Below are 18,782 nucleotides of genomic sequence, written 5' to 3' on the forward strand. Positions count from 1 at the left end.
TGTTTTCCGTTGGTCCATTTCGCTGCTGAGTCTTGTGTACAAAATTTCAGGTTTAGTTCTCTTTAGTTTAGTTTTTTCCTGGGTCTTGTCTTTGCCAGTGCAGTTTGCATCACACGGACAGATATCTACACCCCTGGTGTTCCTCTGAAGCTCAAGGCGAGGGCTCTGGCATTCTTTGGGGGGGGTTTGGGGGGTTGGGTTGTTTTGGTGCAGCGGCACAGAGGAGCGAGCTCCAGGGGTCCGGAGGCAGCGGAGCACTCTGTCAGAGACCCCGCGAGCGTCTTCGCTCCTCAGCTCCTGTTTCCCAGGGCCGCGGCTTCAGACCCCCCCCACCCCGCCCCACACCCCCCACCCCGCCCCACACCCCCCTCGCCCCTTTGTGTGGACCGTGCTCCCTACGGACTGCTCCTCTCTGGCCTTTCACAGTGTGACTGAGTCCAATCAGCACCCCTGCCCCCCTCTCCCTCCCTCAAAACTGAACGCAGTGGGCTGGCTTCCCACCCACACTCCTGATCTACACCCAGGAAAAGGAGGCGCTCCTCTGGAAGGGCTGGAGCTGAAGGTGCCTCTGCCAGATTGGGGTAGGAGATGGAGGTAGTTTGGATAGGAGCTTGAAGGCAGGGAGGGGAAGACGTCCTAAAAGGTCTTGAGGACCTTTCCTCCTGCATGGCGCTCCCTGCTCGGGCTGCAGGGCGCGAGGGGGCGGGGCGTATATGGTACCATAGCACCCATGTCAATCTCCTCTACTGGCCACCTACTCATTCAAATACCCTTAAAATGAAAAAAATACAATCAGGGCAGGTGGGCTGGAAGACAGGAAGGAGGGAGGAGGTGAGAAAAGGGAAGGAAAAGGGGGAACACGTGAGGGAGGAAAAAAAGGTCGGGAGGGAGAGCAGAAAGGCTTTGATGATTCCCAGTGTGGTCCAGGCTTTTGGGCCCCCGGGGACCCGGGCCAAAGCAGAGAGCACCGGAGTGCAAACTGCATATCTGCCAAGCTGCTTAATAGACCGCCACAGCACTAGAGCTGCTGTTTTTAACATCAGCTCCTATCTGCACACACACACACACACACACACACACGTACTCCTGCTCCGCTCACACACACACGTTCTCCTGCGCCCCACACACACACACACACACGTACTCTCCGACACGCTTGCACGTAGCCGTCCACCGCCAACACAGTGCAGGGCTGAGGAATCATGGGTGCTTCGCGCTGGATTGGAGGAAGGGGCATTTTGGCGTGGTCGTGGCACTGACCTCCGCAGGAGCACAGAGTTCACACGCCCTCTGTTTGTACAGCCTCCCGGCTAGCTCCATCCAGCGCGCTGGGCCGCTCTGGGGTCGTACTGGCGAAGAAAAACGACACGCACTAGTCCATCTACCTTTGTTCCACGGGCATATTTCGTTCAGGCCTTAAAAAGTTTTTTCCCCAACAGAGAGTGTCTGAGAGACACCAGTCAGGGAGGAACACATAGGCAAAATATTGTACTTGCACCTGAGCTTTGATATCCAAATGGCGAGGATAAACCTCAAAGTAACGATGACGAAAGAGCGAAAGAACGCGTCTGCCGCGCCTCTCGGCAGAACCCGGAGCAGTCTCGGCGCGTTCACGTCCCGGGCGAACACGTCCCGCCGGCGACTTCCCCGGTTTTATGCGGGGCGTGAGAGATCTCGATCAGGTTCGTTTTATCCGCTGGCTGGCGAGCCGACGCCGCTGCGGACCACCCTCCGTCGAGTCCGGCGTGCCGGCTGCCCTGTGAGAACCGGGGGGGGGGGGGGGGAGTTTCTCTGGGGCTCCGCCCACCCCTTGTCCGTTGTTTCCAAACCCCGGGGGAAGCGGGGTGCGCGCGTTCGCGGCCAATTAAAAGGCCCCGGAGAGAGAGAGCCGGTTGGGCCCTCCCCCCGGTCACAAAGGCACACTGTGTAGTAGTCCTGGATTAACTTGGCATCCCACAGCCTGTAATGACGAAGGGCCGAGGGGGGGCAGGGGGTGGGGGGGGGGGGGGCATCATTACTGATGGAGGCATGGATGCCAACAACAACCACTCCCCCCCCCCAACCCCCACCCCACCCTCCTTCTCCACCCCCTCCTCCGTCATGTATGAGCTCCTGGCATCTCCACCCAAATCCGACTGCAGCTTCTCCCACGTCCGATGGGACTGACTTTTAAATCACGCCGTCCCCGCGTTCGTCAGGTGTGAGAAAACAGCACCTGCGTCAGGACAGCGAGGGCCACGTGCCAACGAAACCGGAGGAAATTACCGCAGTCTGACTTCAGACCAGCCCCCCACCCCCCCCAACCGCCCCCCAAAAAATACTCCTGATTCATGAGTGCAGGCCAGCAGTTTACTCCGAAGCCAAAACAACCATGAACATTAGTTGCTTGAACACGTCCCTGAATGCTGCCTCATTTCAAGCGTGAATTCAAGCCCTGAAAACTGCGCTGTTTTTCACTTCGGCTCAAGCGACCTTGCAAACCTCGGTTTTGTTGTAGCGGAGGCGATACTTTCGGAGTTGAATGGTAAGTTTTTTTTTCTTTCTTTCTTTTAAACTTGGCAGAAATGTGAATATTAGTTTCCTGTCAGGTGCACCGCATTGGGTCGATTATGGTGAAGTTACAAGTTCAGGGTGATGAAACAGAAAGACAATCTATAAGACCCCGGACAGTAGTTTTTGAAATGAACTAAATTCATTTTTCAATGAAGTGAAACAAACAAACAAACAAAAACATCCATAAAAAAGAAAAAGAAAAAAGTTTTGAGTGAGTGATTAATAATCAGGCTAATTACACAGCGCTGCAAAGTATCACAAAACTTTACGTGCTAAAGTCATTATCGTCTATCCGACGTCGCATACACAGTTCGTATGGGAGAGAGATTACATAGGAGGAGAATGGGGACTGCTTGGGGAATGGGGGGGGTTAAAGTCATCGCGTTTACAATGTTGAACACGTTTACTAAGATCTTTTCTTTTGCAATGAGATGGGAGGGGTGACGTGCGAGCTTTGCGTTTTTCGGTCTTTGTTGGTACGGCTTGTTAACACACCGGCGTTAGGGCTACCCCTCCTCCTCCTTTCCCCCTTCTCTCCCTCTCTCCCCTTTACGCTCTTTACGTATTGAACTATAGGGCATGAACATTCCTAGTTTGACGACTAGGCTGCGCGCCGCTGCCTTGATTTGCTGAGCAATTTGATACTTCAAGTGTATGTGTGTGAGAGAAGTAGGAGAGAGAGAGACTTCTTAGGCAGTGGGTCGGTATGACTTAACTACGTGCACTGAAAGCTAGAAATTATTTTGCCGCTGCCTTCTCACTCGCTGCATAGTTGCGAACCGCTGAGCGAGCCGAAAACGAGTTATATCATTTTCTTTTTCTTGCACTTTACTCCCGTATGTAATGGAGGGACCCGTTCGGATTTTCCACCGCAAGAATGCGTTTTTTCTCCAGTTCGCCCGGCTGTCCACAGCTCCAGTCGTCCTGTGAGAGAGGTAAGAACTGAAAAAGTGAAAGGGAACCGTGATCCGGAGTGTCGACAGAGAGCTAGTATGGTCGACCTTAGCGAAATGGGCTAGCTTGTTGTTTTGGAAACTGGGAGGCTAATTTGAAACAGCTATGCGTGTGCACATTGCTACGTATTTTTACTTTAGCACTTATTTTCCGTTACAGCCAACCTGGTAGAAACTAAACACCTTAACACGAGGTTCAAATTCTGCGTTTTTTTCTTGGAGGGGGGCGCACAAGGGCATAACTTGCAAATATGTCGCTTTTATGTACAACTTAGTATTAAGTATTGCCAAAATAATTTGCGCTATCTGACAAAGATTTAGAGATTTGTCTTTATAAAGTTGACTGTGCGCAGATGAAGAACATCATTCGGGTCCTACGCTGTCTATATAACCATTAAATTTGGAGCAGTCTCTTTCATTCCGTTTCAAAACAAAGCGCTGGCTGCACGCGCCTGAGTTCCCTTTTAATTGAATTTGACAGTCATTTTACTGTGTTTGTCAGCCCAAGACGTTTTACGAGCAGTTGGAATAACGGGAACTTTGGTCTTTTTGATTGGTAGACACGTTATTTTTTTCATTACAGCCTTGCCGTAGGCTACTGAAGTGCAAATTAGAATGAAATTGAAATGGGAAATTCATGAGCTTTTATTATTAACAATTATGATGAACTAGTTTTGTACTGCTAAAAACAACCGTACTACTACTACTACTGCGAATACTACTACTACCACTGCTACTTAATAGGCTAATAATAATAATACTAATAATAATTCCACTCTGATGAATCGCCAACCAATATTTATTCCATTTTTATATCTGTTGCCTAGGAGGGGTCGTGGCTTGTCTTCTGCAATGTGTTTTCAGTATTTTATTTTTACTGTTGTAGAGATTGCAATTTTGTCCGGTGTGAAATTCAAGTGTGATAAGCGGTACATGAATAATATGTTTTACATTTTTATTTTATCATTAAGACTAAAGTGGACTTGTTTACAGACTGAACAGCAATGGTAAAAACCCGTTGGAAAAGTTATCCACAAAGTGTAACTAACGGTAACTTGGCTTCACTTGTTTTATTGATCTTAGTGGATGTATACAACGAAGCAGGCCTACTTTTCTTTAGCTGACTGGTTATCCATTATTTGTAAATAGCCGTTATTTATTGTCACCGCAGTGTTACAATAAGTGGATTCATGTATCTAAATGTTGAGTTAGAGATAAACAAAGGAATGTCTTATCTCGTCAATCTGATATGTCAACAGATAAGAGATCAGTGGTGTGTACACCACTTCCCTGGACCGTTAAGATCCACAATTATTCTTCGATTTCGAATTACAACTCCAACATTATTTTGTACAGCCTTGGCATAAGAGTCAAATTGTGCAATTCATATTTGTGACAATTTATTTTTAGATTCATTACGATACAGTTCTTATTGTTTTTTTTTTTTGTGTGGACCTGTAAGAAATTCGATTTCCCTTTATTGGATGATAAAGAAAAGTATTATTATTCTTTTTCATATGATTTCCCTTGAAAAGTGTGTATAGAAAGCACAGAAGAATGAATTTATTAAGTCTTCTAGTAGTTGAACTACTTGCAATCATCTTGCAGTTATTGTTTGCCTTGAAAAGAAGCTGAAAAGACGACCATGGCGCGTGAGCAGCTTTTGTCAGAGTCAATGATGTGTTGCGCCAACACTGCAGACGAACCGTGCAGTTCACCGTCCTCGGTTATCGCCTCTGATCCCGTTTTGTCCTCAGAGCTAGGGGATGAAAAGCGATGCTCATCTTTCTCCCAATAAAATAAAATAAAATCACGTGCATATGTAAAATGAAAACGAGTATGTGTGTGATCGGTCTGCCTTTGAAGTCTGTTTCCTCGTGTTTTCAGAGGATCTGTTTCAAACGTGTAACCTATGAACCGATTGAAAAGGTTGTAAAAGGACAGACTTACCGTAGAATTAATAGACTAATAAAGGTAAAGATACAAAAAAGAACACGAGACCGAATTGAATACCTTTCAGCCATGTGCGCACAGTACCTATACGCTACTTTGCGACGTCTTCTTAAGGACCTTTTTAAGTTATTTTCGAGGGGTCGTAGATACTGTCCATATAGGGATGAGACACTTTCCTTTGGTACTGGTTTGTTGGGGGAAAACAGTGGAAGAGACTGTCCAGTAATTTTTAAATTCTTTCGTTTTGGACAGGAATCGACAAAACCACCGCACATCAAACATTGTGGCGTGCCGCAACATGTGCCTGTGTATTTTCGTTTTCTTTCGAACTGGCCACTGCTTCAATAACTTTGACCAATAAAGTTAAATCATTCATTGTATAATTATTTCTTAAGTGGTACATGGTTGGTTATGTGGTGTTAATATGGCAGTAAATTGGATTCAACTGTAGTTTCTCCTATTTTGGACCAAAATATGGAGCCCAATTCTTAACTGTCGAATTCTTTGAGTCACACTGTGTATTGTGCAGTTTGGCAAACTACCCAGATATTTTCAGACAGTCTTTTCAATGCAAAATTACTGTATCAGAATCTAGAGGTAATTTTGAATTGACTGCTGTGTAATTAATTATTTTTAATGAACTAAGGTTTTATTAGTTACTTAAGTTCAAGCTATACTCTCTTTCTTTTATCAAACTGCATTGTCTAAAGCATACATTATATTTTCACTGTTATACTGATCTGGCATTTGTGCGCCATGCATATATACATTTGTTTCTGGGTTGAAAATAACTCTGCTGTTTATAATTTGTGATTGAGATTATCATCAGGCAAATTCAGTCATGCTGCTTCTTAATTAGTATTTACCTGATGGTCACTTAGCCTGAGAAGACTGTGGCCACTATTAAAACTAGTAACAGTGACAAACCAATAAGAAAGGCTGACAATTATTTATATCCGCTTGTTTTTAAAGCATGCGGAAGAAGCAGCTCCCTCTCCCCACTCCACACCCCTCAAAGAAAGAAAAAAAAAATCATGCTGTTAATTAGAACTGGCCAAAGATCACTTTTTGAGAGTGGCCTTAATATGTTTTCCTGTTGATTTCCTTGTTATATTTGGTTAATTCTCGTATGTAAGCTCATTGGTCATACCTAAATTCCACCCAATCTTCTTAAAAGACTGCCAAATGAAGCATTTGATTCTGAAGACATTTTCAGTACAGAGAACACATCAGTGTCATACCTACACTTTCTGTCCCTGTACATTCATTCCGACATTGCAGATATTGTGCATTTGTGGACGGCAGTGTAGAATAATAGTTAGCGAACTAGGCTAACCACTCCAGGGTTGTAGGATCTGTTCCACAGTGGAGCATGGCCACTGCACTCTCGAGCAAGGAGTGAGCTGGAGTTGCTTCAGTTAAATGGCCAGCTGTGTAAATGGATTGTATGTAAAAAAAAACAAACAAAAAAAAAAACAATACTTAAATAAAAAAAATGTAAATCTCTCTGGATTAGAGCTAAATGCCTCAAATGTAAATGTTAAATGGTCAGAGCTTGAAGTGTAGGCCACCTGTTCTTAATTTATTTGGTCCCTTTTTAAAACTTTCTTATAACCCCCTTCATAGTAAGTAGAAATCTCTGATTGTCAAAATAAATTCCCATGTGATTTAGCAGCATTTATGTTTGCAGGCATTACAGTTCTTTCATTTATATCATAATGTTATAGTTATTGTAGTTAAAAGTGCTTTCAATCCAGTTATTAACTCTCTTTGAAGTTGGGCAGAGGAGGACTATGCTTGAATAGACCAAATTGTTTTAAGTTCTCAAACTGATTTCCCTTTTGTGAATCTGCCTTTATGGTGTGTCTTCTTGGTGCTCTGGTATTGAGTGCTGAGCTCAAGCTGTACAGTACAGACTCTCAGAACAGTGAAAGAAAGACACGGCATTGCTAACTGTCGCATTACACCACCACATGCTTTTCAGACGTCTCTTGTTTAGTTGCCTCGTCTTGTCGTCTCAGGGATTTTCGTGATGGTGTCTGCCCAGAGCCTTTTTTTTTTTTACACCCGGGCTGGGTTCGAAATGCGGGAGGAAGGCTTCGAGGAGCGGTGGAAAAAGTCTCGGAGATGTTTCGCAAATGCGTGACGTCAAGCCAGAGTGGAGAAGGTTAAACAGAGCGTTCCTCTGCTCCGGTACCTGCTCCAGCCCTGTGTAAATCAGTAGGGGGATAGAAACACACCCCCCCCCACCCCAAACCGTCCGACCGTTGGCCCGTCCCAACCGGGCAAGTTCCAGAGGAGAGAGAAAGTACAAAAAAAAGCACTAGGCCTTCCACATGTTCCTATGAAGGACACGATACAGCTGTTAGTGCACTGCCTTGTGTTGAAGCGACTCCAGCAGTGTTAAATCAACCCTGGCGGTGTAAATTTGAGTCCGGTAGGAACAGAATGTACTCTGCTGCAGTTTAAATCACTCTAACAGAGTTCATTTTACTCCAAACACATGGGCGCATGATGTCAGGAGAGAGTCATTCTAAAGCATGGCTCCACAATTAAGAGCACAGACGTACACCTGCTGGATTAAGAGATAAAAGGAGTTCTGCAAGCACTTATCTTTTTGTGTTGTTGTGTCAAACACACACTCACACACACACACACACACACACACGCACACGTGAATGTCGATTAAAGGGCTTTTGGTACGCTAGGGTATTGTGGGAGTCACTTTGTCAGGAAGCCACCCCCCCACCCCCCCCCCCCACCCCGAAAGGGCACGTTTTTCGAGAGCGTTCGGCTCCAGACCTTTTAGGACTCTGTCGCGGCGTTTAGGAATCATTAATGCGCTGGTATTTATCACAGGGGCCCGAGCAAAACTCTGCCCCGCCATTAAGTGCGCTGGAATAATGTTTGGCCGATTAGGCTACTCGGGCTAATGATAAACACATGTGCGTTTTGGGAGAGGTATGCTAAGCGGAGCAATTTAAATGTGAGTACGTGCATTGATATATACACACGTAATAGCTTTTTTCCTCCTTCCGATGCAGCGCGGGCATTAGGGATTATATTTAGTCGCCATCTATGAACTTACAGAGGTTTTTTTCCCCCCCTCTTTCTCCCTGTGAGCTCTGGGTTGTTTACTGAAAAACATGTCACTGACTGGATGTTTTTTTGGGTGCATTTTTGAAAAAAAGCTATTTTAAAAAAAAAAAAAACCAGAGGACAGGGCCTCGAAGAGCCGACGTCGTTTCGCGGAGCGGCGGACGCTGGGCGCGAGAGGAATCCGGCCGGTTTTTATTTAGTGTCGTCCGCGGGCTGCTTGTGTTCGCGGCCCTGATTTAGAGGCGGAGCCGACTGCAGGCAGTCATTACGCGTTGGCGGCACCCGAACGCGGAACGCTGCGGTCCGGCGTCCCGGAGCAACGAGATTCCGAGGAGCGGCGAGCCTCTCCCCGGCGACCTCAGGCGGGATGAAAAAAGAGGATGCGACTGTTTTATTTTGGGGTGTCCCGGCTGTTTTCCTGGGTTCAGGCTACTGCTGTCAGTGTCATTGCCATTAAAGGATTGGCTGTTGGCCGCGGCTGAGTTTCTGAACGTTTTAGACTAAAATAAAAGTAAGGGCTGTTTGTCCTGAATTAGAACAGCTACCCAAACTGAAATTTCCCTGTGTGTTTTGAGTATATATGCATTTGTATGTGTGAGTGCGTGTTTGTGTGTGTGCGTGTTTGTGTGTGTGCCCATGTGTGTTTGTGTGTGTGTGTGCATGCTTACATGTGTGTACGTGCGTGCATGTTTGCATGTGCATGGTTGTGTGTGTGTGTGTGTGTTCGCGTGCGAGTGTGTGTGTGTGTGTGTGTGTGTGTGTGTGTGCATGCTTACGTGTGTACGTGTGTGCATGTTTGCATGTGCATGGTTGTGTGTGTGTGTGTTCGCGTGCGAGTGTGTGAGTGTGAGTGTGTGTTCGCGTGTGAGTGTGTGTGTGAGTGTGTGTGTGTTCGCGTGCGAGTGTGTGAGTGTATGTGTGTGTTCGCGTGTGAGTGTGTGTGTGTGTGTGTGTGTGTGTGTTCGCGTGCGAGTGTGTGTGTGTTTGCGTGTGAGTGTGTGTGCGTGTGAGTGTGTGTGTGTGTGAGTGTGTGTGTGTGTGTGTGTGTGTGTGTTCGCGTGCGAGTGTGTGTGTTTGCGTGTGAGTGTGTGTGCGTGTGAGTGTGTGTGAGTGTGTGTGTGTGTGCGAGTGTGTGCGTGTGTGAGTGTGAGTGTGTGTGTGTGTGAGTGTGTGTGTGTGTGTGTGTGCGCGTGGAGTCATCTTCTCCCTGCGCAATTAGGTTCAGTTTGTGTTGTGGCGGGGCTGCGAGTGCTTATCTCGGTCTTCAAAAGAGCGAATAATGGCTGTTGCTGCAGTAGTGGAAACCGGCCGTTCGTTTTATCGACTCTGTCAGGAAGATTACCGCGTCTGTGCCGTAAGTGCGCTAATCTTCTGCCCAGATGTGGCCCCTCTGCGCTGCAGTGCTCCGCCCCCCCCGGTGGTAGATACCGTGACCAGAAGAGTTTTCCGATCCCGAGCCATGCCTTGTTTGCCTTGCCCGCATAATTTGTTATTCGAGTCAGTACGGGAGGGGGGGGGGGTGATTATAACCCCCTAATGTAGCGATACTGAAATCTTCTCACCCATCCCCCCCCCCCGATCGCCAACACCTCTGCCACCACTGTTACCATTAAAAGTGTGAGTATTTCATATTGGGGTAGTCTAGCATGGAAAGCTGAGGTAATGAATATGAATCACTGTTAAATTGTAGGTAATTTAAAAAATATTAATTGTACATTTAGTCGCTCATAGTGTGTTCTGTTATCAGCTTAGTCTGGTAAAATGTTCTCAGAAGGGAAGCCAAGGCACCATTAATGTTCATAGAGTATCGCAGAGTGTTGATTTAAGGTCTGTTTTGCCTTTTTACACGGCTAACGCAAAATGTTCTCACAACGTTGCTGCAACGTTATAACACTGACAGAACATTTCGGTAACATTGCGAGGACATTCTCTGTTAGCTGGTTTTAGGGCGTCTACATGGCAAACCCGATCCCAGACCAGCTCTCCTACTTTGAGGTGCTTTACTAATAAGGGGCCCTGGATCCATCTCTGCCTTTTTTGGGCATCTTAATTTCCCGTGTTAGGGAAGGTTGATAAATTCCCGGGCACCGTCGGTTGGAGAAGCTCTTAGCGGTACTGGGTGGCTGGGCAGGCGCGTGTCTGAGTGATAATGTACAGAAGCTGTAGGAGGTGGGCGAATGGGGCGGGTTGAAGTCGGGAGAATGGCTCATGGGCGTTCGTACGCGTTCCCTGCTGGATAGAGAGAGAGGCTCTGATTGGGTGTGGCCTAACCTTCTCCCCTAGCGGAGAGACCGAGAATCAAACCGCATTGGATAGCTTTTTAAAAAAGACCTGCTGTGCTTACGGTCAGCTGGCTCTGACAGATGAAAGCTTCTCCCTTTATCGCGGATTGTGGACCTTGTTGGGTCAACGTGGGGGCTGGGGAATTAGGTACGCATCTATGCGATGGGGGTGGTCAACAGGAAAACCGAGGAGCACGGATTGCAATGTTTGCTCTTTGTGTGAAGCGTTTGATCTCGGTTGCTTCTGTGTGGCCCTTACTGTTCTCTGCGTACTTTATTTGTTCCTGAGAAGCATCCATCTCTTCCCAAGTTGTTTGCTAAAGGGAAAGTGATGAGACCCCTCCGGCTCACTATCAGTCTGCACAGGGAATATCTATCAGAGGCGACTCACAATGGCTCACAACTTTCATGGAATCCATTTTTTTATATCGTGATGTTTAATTTGAAAGTGTTGCGAGAAATTCCCGTGGCGATCAGTTAAAGAAGCGGGGCATGATGGGGCATTTAAGCATTTTCACCCCCCCATTTTTGCGGGGGCACATTGCAGATGTCTTGGCACGCTCTCTAAAGAGAAGTGCATGTCCTTGTCCTTGTCCTTGCTTGTTATAGGCGTTCAATTTTCTGCTATCAGCAGATATAAGAGGATGATTGGGACACATCGCTTTTTTTCCTTTTAGGGAAAGTTTTTTTTCCACGGGTAATTGTATTCTTTTCCCTCGTACGGTCCTTATTCATTGTGTTTTGATGATTTTGTCTGAGTTTTTTACTGAAAATTGCAAAACAGTTGTATTGTAACTATCAAATTGGTAACAATCATGTGTTCACTCTTGTCAGTTTCTGCTTTTGATGACTGAGAATTATTATTATTATCATTTTTTTTTGAGTTTGACATTTAAAATACTCTGGGTTGAAAGACGCAGGATTTAACCCTCTAGCGCAAGCTCCAGGCTTGGTAACAGGCAGGGTAATCTCTGTTCCTCCATTGCACCATTTTCAGTCTTCTAGGGTGGAAAACAATGTTTTCCTTCTGGCAGAATTATTTTTATTATTGAATTATTATTGAGCAATGCTTTCAGAAAGACCATTTGACTGCCTTTCTTGCAGAAAGATTCAAGTGAGCACTGCTACCAAATAAAACTGGCTATTGTGATTATGAATATGACAATGGAAAACCATATCTGCTACAGCTGACTGCTTAGTTCCAAATTCAGTTAGGGAAACAGCTGGTTCAAAGTGAACTGACGATTTAGTCATTCAATTCAACAGCTCGCTTTTCTCTCAAGAGAGAAAAAACCTGCATATTTGCTCATATTTGCGATTATGAAGAAGAGAAGAAAAGTCAGCAGGTAGCGTTCTGGTGCCAACATTTTTAATTGGAGCCGTTCGAGAACCTCGTCCAGTGTGAACTGCAGATGCAGGCGAGAGTGCCGTATCTAGGCAACGGCTTGTGATGCTGGCCCCGCGCTCCTTAGCCAGGCGTCTGCTTTGGCTCTCCCGGCTAAGTCCGTCTCTCCGCTCAGGTCGAGGCGCGGGGCCGCGGCGACACGTCGCGGTTCCTTAGCGCTCTCCTCCGGGTAAGAACAGAAGCCAGCCGCCGCCCGCCCGCCCGTCCGCGCCCTCCCGCTTTTAAACGAGGACTGTTTACTGATTTATCGCGGGGGGCTGTTTTTCGAAACGCGTCGCGAGAGAGATGTGCGTGTAAATCGTACCGGCGGGTTTGCGTACGCGTGCGAGAGACCGCGGACGTCGGGAACCGACGACGCTCGCGTTCCGCTCTCTCGCCCGCCCTCGCGCGGCTTGTGTACAGTACGTTTCAACAGGCCTGCGCTTTCTGGACTTCAAATCACGTCCTAACCTTTCAGGCCCGAGGTTGGATAACGTCTTGGAACGGGGGGGGGGGGGGGGGCGGATTATGTAAAATGTAAAACACTAGGGTGAAATTGTTAAAACAAACAAACAGTTTGGAAGCACTGGAAACAGATGTTTGGGCTGTGGGACAGGGGAGATAGTATGACACTGTGGATTAGTCCCAAATACGGGTTCCAAAATGGCGTCCAACATCGCAGGCCGCTCTTGGCCTTTAAATGTGAAACGGACTTGCGCGTTTCTTTAAGATATGTTATTTTATCTTTAATTAAAAGACACGACTGTGTGCTACTGCATCAACAAACACTGTGTTCGCTTCCTGTGTTCGTTCAGCTGAAATGTGGAAATTGCATTTTCACTGGGGGGGTGGGGGGTGGGGGGGATAGTAACAGAAAATATAACAAGAGTTCACAAATATGGTGAGTTCCAGAAGAAAAGAAAAAAAAAAGGGCAGGAAACTGAAATTGCATTCATGATGTTTTGGCTTGGGGGATCCTGACTATTAGGGCACTTATACTTGATTAGAGTTGAGAAAGTAAAAAAAAAGAAGAGAATAATCACGGAGGAGCACAGTACTCCGGGAAGTTGCGAGAGGGCTCTTATTTATTGTTTTATTTTCCGCCCCGACGGCCATTTTTCCTGTTTTTCAGAGCGAACGCTGAGGAGACGGTTTTTTTTCTTTCTTCTTCTTCTTCTCCCCAGTGTCTGTCTTCATTTAGGAAAACTATTAATCAGAGAGCAAAGCTCCATCTTGAGGGAAAATTCGGGGCTAAACTTGTCAACTCTGAACTCTGCCGCTCCCACGAGAGAGGGAGAGAGAGAAAAAGAGAGAGAGAGAGAGATATTCTGTTGTGAAAGTGTGTTCTGGAGCATTTCAGCAGAAGAAAGATTTAGTGTTCTCTCTTTCTTTCCATGTATAAGTAATTGCTTTTCGTAGTAGGCTGTGTCTGGAGGAGGAAAACCTACAAATCGACTCTGGCATCCCTTCACTGACTCACCAACCCGGCTCGTGCAGTTACAGCGATCACCACTAGAGTTCACCATAATGCGAAAGGAACGGAATAGAATAACAGTCACGGCCAAGGTGAACTGTGCCTGCTAGCTTCTGGCTTTTTTTAAAACTTTATGTAAGGGAACTGGATTTAGTGCAGTCTGTTACTCTGGGGGACGTGAAAGCTGGTTTTTCCGTTTGCCGGCTTGTGCTGTCTGTGAGTTACGTCTTGTAATGAATTTCTCGGTACAGATTTTCTGTCCGGCAGCTACGGTGCAGTTTATCAAGGCGGAACAAGAGCAGACGGGCCTCGGGCTCGCCGTGAGTCCCAAACTGATCTGGGATCAGCACAGGCAGAAGCTGTCGGATGCTTGCAGTGTAAATCAGCAATGCTGAACCATCTGACGGCAGTTGATCGCTTGTGTGCGATCAGCTGTATCTTCTCCGTTTGCTAGGAGATGGTAGTGGAAACGTAGACCCTTGGGTGCGTTCAAGGCCGGGATTTAAACAACGCTGGATGCTCTCTGAACTGTATGCAGTGTGACAAGGCCAGATAGGCTGAATAGCCAGTGCTGGTTATAATGCATGTCCCTATCTGCTTATAACCTGCGTGGAAGAGCATTCACAGACTGTCCATACGCAAATGCAGAGGCGTATGGTCTTTGGTAAGATAGCAGATACGCTGGCAAGCTGGCCCATCGTCGGTGATGTGGTTGAGCCGAGGAGGCCATTTTGGCTCAAGTGCTCTCGCTGTTTAATGCCACTGGCATGGAAAAAGCGTTAGCCGCGGGCGCCGCTGACCGCGGTACGTTCCCTGCCGGATCCTCCGCTCGGATCTCCGACGTTGTCGTCCGCGGCGCTACACAAAACACCGGGGGGTTGTTTACGTAACCGTTTTAATTCGAGAGCCCCCGGACGGCCCCGGTTCGAGATTCCCGGAGTGCCTCGCACTCAGAGCTGTCTGCCCTCGACGCGCGTCTCGATTTGTTTGGTAAACCTCTCGAAGCCGCAGCGCTCGAATTGCCACGGAGATCCAAGTGTTGCCGAAACAAGCCAAGCAAACATTTGGACAGCTTTTTTTAAAAAATGAGCCCGACCCTTTCAGCTGAAGTGTTTTTCTGTGATTGTTTTGGGATGCCTTGTTTAGAACGCTCTTGAAATGACGGAGTGGTGGCTGTCACGTTGCATTAAGGGCTGAGTGAAATATGTCGGTGTGATGTAACTACCTTTGGTGTATCCTAATCTGGCAGTTTATCTTGAACTGATACCTGAGTGAGGGTTTTGTTCTAGTATCCATCAACTAGCTAATGGTAGCTCATCATTTATACTGTAGTGTACTCTCTACTTAGGGACTTGTGTTATTTGTAGAAAGTGCTGGGCTTTGTTGTCGCATCAGAATGTATTGTTCTTGATTAATTAGCAATTTGTGTAGTGCATTGCCGTTCTTTTATTCTTATTGTGGTTTAAGTTGCGCTGTTTGGGGGTGGGGGGAGTGGTAGGGAAGTGACTCTTTCCTCAGTGCTGCCTCTTCAGCCCGACGGGCGTTATTTTCAGACGCTCCCTGGAGAGTTACCGTTACTCAAGAGTTACCGTGATACGCATCCCAGTAGAGCAGCGGGTTTCTGAGCGCCTGCGATGACTCCGGTTGTGAGGTTGGTTAAGGTGCTCCTCCGTCTGTATCAACGCTGTTAGCGGTCGCTGTGCGTAGCTGCAAAGGCTTCGGTAAAACTTGCCGATTGGTGGAGCGAGCGCTCACCTCTGCCGGGACCCAGAACGACCGCAGGCATGCCTGCTGACTGCCGGCCAGGTTTGGCTGTTTTTTTTTTTTTTACTTTTATTTTATTTATTTTTTAAACAGCACAGACCCTTTACTTGTGCCCTGATGTATGTGGGAGAGTTCAGCCGTGTCGGTTTCCCGCAAATATTTATTTGGAGACGTTTCTCGTATCTTTTTTTTAAAATATATATATAGGCTTGTGTGCTTTTTCAAAAAAAAAATGGAATTATTAATTTAAGTTGAGTTCGTTAAAAAGTCTTTTTGGAGCGAGGCCAGGCGGCTCTCCGGGACCGGAGCAAGAGCAGACGGGACCGTCTGTACGTCCAGCGAGGTTTCCGTGGAGATTTAGGGGAGTGATGGAATCCAGGAGGCTCTGGCAGCCGTTTGGGCTGGGGAGGGGGAGGCAAGGGGTGGGGAGGTGGGGAGGTGGGGAGGTGGGGAGTGAGGACAGGGTGGAGGGGTTCGGTTGGAGCGGAGCCAGTGCTGACAGCCCTGGGTGCGGCTGAGATACCCTCCCCTCCGGTTGGGGGAGTAACCTTGCTGGACTGTTCAGAGTTCGCCGAGACCTGGACCCGCATTCACAAGGCCTCTCAGAATAACGCTGGTCCAGGGCCAGGTTTCCCCTGTCCATAACCCCACCATCTCCTCTGGGATAAAAACTCCAGACTCATCCTATATCAGGCCTTTAGATCAGGCCTCCTACCTCCTAAAGCAAACTCCAGTTATGGACGGCTGCAGTGTCTGCAGGTTTAACTCCAGTCCTGTAGGGCTGTAGTGTCTGCAGGTTTAACTCCAGTCCTGGAGGTCCGCAGTGTCTGCAGATTTAACTCCAGTTCTGGAGGGCCGCAGTGTCTGCAGGTTTAACTCCAGTCCTGGAGGGCTGTAGTGTCTGCAGGTTTAACTCCAGTCCTGGAGGGCTGTAGTGTCTGCAGGTTTAACTCCAGTCCTGGAGGTCCGCAGTGTCTGCAGGTTTAACTCCAGTCCTGGAGGTCCGCAGTGTCTGCAGGTTTAACTCCAGTCCTGGAGGGCTGCGGCATCTGCAGATTTTTGTGGTTTCCTTTCAGTCAGCAGCCAATTAAGGCCTTGAGAACAAGGTGTGTGGACCCTTTAGCCAATCAATGACTTGTATTAATCACTCGTGCTGAAACGCGCCAAAAACCAGCAGACACTGCAGCCTCCCAGGACTGGAGTTTGACACCCTTGTCCTAAAATCTTATGATAACAGGTCCTGAATATTCTGTATGTTTTGCTCAAGCCAATGCAACTTTTTCCCATTTCGGAAAAGGCTGCATTGGCTTGAAGCAGTGCATTTGGATTTAGAACAGTACACATAAGCAGAAAGTAGGCCTATAAGTTGGAAAAAAATCAAACAATTTTTGCAAAGGCGCCTCATTGATTCAGTCTTTTCACTTTTCGCTTCCTCTTTTCCACGCTATTATCGTTTGCTATTTTTGTTCGTTGTTTTGATTATGGAGTTGTTGTTTTTTTTAGTTACACAGTGAAACATTTCCAATTAGCGAACAGACTTGTGCTAAAAACAAACTTCTGCAGATGTTTCGCTTGTGATCTGCGGGGAACTGTCTGGCACCTCTGGTTCCCACTGTATAGGGCCTGAAACGAGAGCCGTCTGTCTGTTTCTCTCCGCTTTCTCCACCGCCTGTGATGCTGTATCCTGGAGTCTGTAATTCTAGCACTGAGCCTCCTCCTTTCTGTGTGTCTGTCTCTCGTTCTCTTTGTCTCTGTCTGTCTGTCTGTCGCTCTGTCTGTGTGTCTATCTGTCTCTCTGTCTGTGTGTCTGTCTTTCTGTCTGTCTGTCGCTCTCTGTATGTCTGTCTGTCTCTCTGTCTCTCTCTATCTGTCTCTCTCTGTCTGTCTGTCTGTTCGTCTCTGTGTGTCTGCCTGTCTCTCCCTGTATGTCTGTCTGCGTGTCTGTCTCTCTCTGTATGTCTCTCTGTCTCTCTCTGTCTGTCTGTCTCTCTGTGTGTCTGCCTGTCTCTCCCTGTATGTCTGTCTGTGTGTCTGTCTCTCTCTGTCTGTCTGCCTGTTCAAGGCATCTGGCTGCAGCCCTGCAGATTCCTCCCACTCCAGCTCTGGCAGTGAATCACATGCGTTAAGCACAGGCCGTATATCAGTGTCCTCCTCTCTCTCCAGCGGAGCGGCCTGTTTCCCTCACGCGATACGGGTATAGGGGCCGGGGTGCAGCGGCGTGTCGGGAGCCCGAATGGCGCGGTGTAGCGCGCCGCGGCGCTAGCGGTCTGGCGCGGCCGATTCTGAGCCAACGTGAGAGGTGGCCTTCTGGGCCGGGGGACAAGGGAACCCGATTCAGGTGCTGTTTTCAGTTTTTTGTTTTTCTCTCTCTTTTTTTTTCTTCTTCTTCTGTCCCCGAGACCCCATTGAGTTCCTCCTTAATCCTCCTGTTGAAAACCTTGGGAAAAAACCATCGCGCCCCCCCACCCCTCCCTCGTTCTCTATGCGCACCGCCCCACCACCTCCCCACTCCTCTACCTCCTCCCACATTCCAGAAAAGCAACAAAAAAATGTCCAATTAAGATGGTTCTTATTTACTGTACCGCCATTCAACCCCCCCCCCCCCTCGCCCCTCCCTTCCCAGAGATTAATTCACAGTGTTTGTGACCTTGGCCAATTCGCCTGGGGCTGGAGTTAGAGCTGTCTCCCAGGTCTCAGGCTGGGCACTCTGCGGGTGGGGGGGAGGGGGGTGGGTGGGCGTGGGGGGGTGGGCGGTGGAGGAGGTGGAGATGGAGGAGGACGGGGAGGCCAGGGGGGCGGTGTGTGTCCTTGGTAAACAGCTCTTTGTGGGATGTGACTGTCTGATCCCTTCGCCCTCCCCCGTCTCCCTGTCCCCCCTTCTCCGCTCCCCCTCCCTCGCTCCTGGCTGCGCCGCTGCTCGCCACGCGACAGACTCACCCTGCCGCCACCCTGCTTCTCACGCATGAGGCATTTCCTGTGGGCCGGGGGCCCCGCCCCTCACCCCTCCCTGCCCACGCAGGCACGAATCCTTCACGCACTACGCCCCGTCACCCCTTCCTCGCACGCCAGCTGCCATTCGCCATGGGCTTTCTTGCACAGAGAGTGCTACCATTCTCACCTTCAATCACAGGAGAAGAGTGTCTCTCGAGTTACCCATCACACGCAGGAGAAACTGTCCGATACCACACATTCACCCACACCCGCACACACATACTCTCACACTCACACACGCACGCACGCACACACACACTAGCCTTTTGGTTTGATAAAAACAAAGCCCATTATTTTCCATTTCCTTTCCCGTTCCTCCCTTCATACCT

General features: G+C 48.0%; 1 protein-coding gene across 1 annotated transcript in view; it reads left to right on the forward strand.

Annotated features, from left to right (window-relative positions):
- Nucleotides 1–2,984: 2,984 nt before the first annotated feature.
- The window catches only part of LOC135264309 (cell adhesion molecule-related/down-regulated by oncogenes-like), a 47,956-nt gene continuing 32,158 nt past the window's right edge, over nt 2,985–18,782 (forward strand). Inside the window, exon 1 of the mRNA XM_064353174.1 lies at nt 2,985–3,488. The gene's annotated coding sequence lies outside the window, so the exon portion shown is untranslated. The remainder of the gene's footprint in view (nt 3,489–18,782) is intronic.

Source organism: Anguilla rostrata, chromosome 9 (assembly GCF_018555375.3).
Source record: "Anguilla rostrata isolate EN2019 chromosome 9, ASM1855537v3, whole genome shotgun sequence".
Lineage (NCBI taxonomy): Eukaryota > Metazoa > Chordata > Actinopteri > Anguilliformes > Anguillidae > Anguilla > Anguilla rostrata.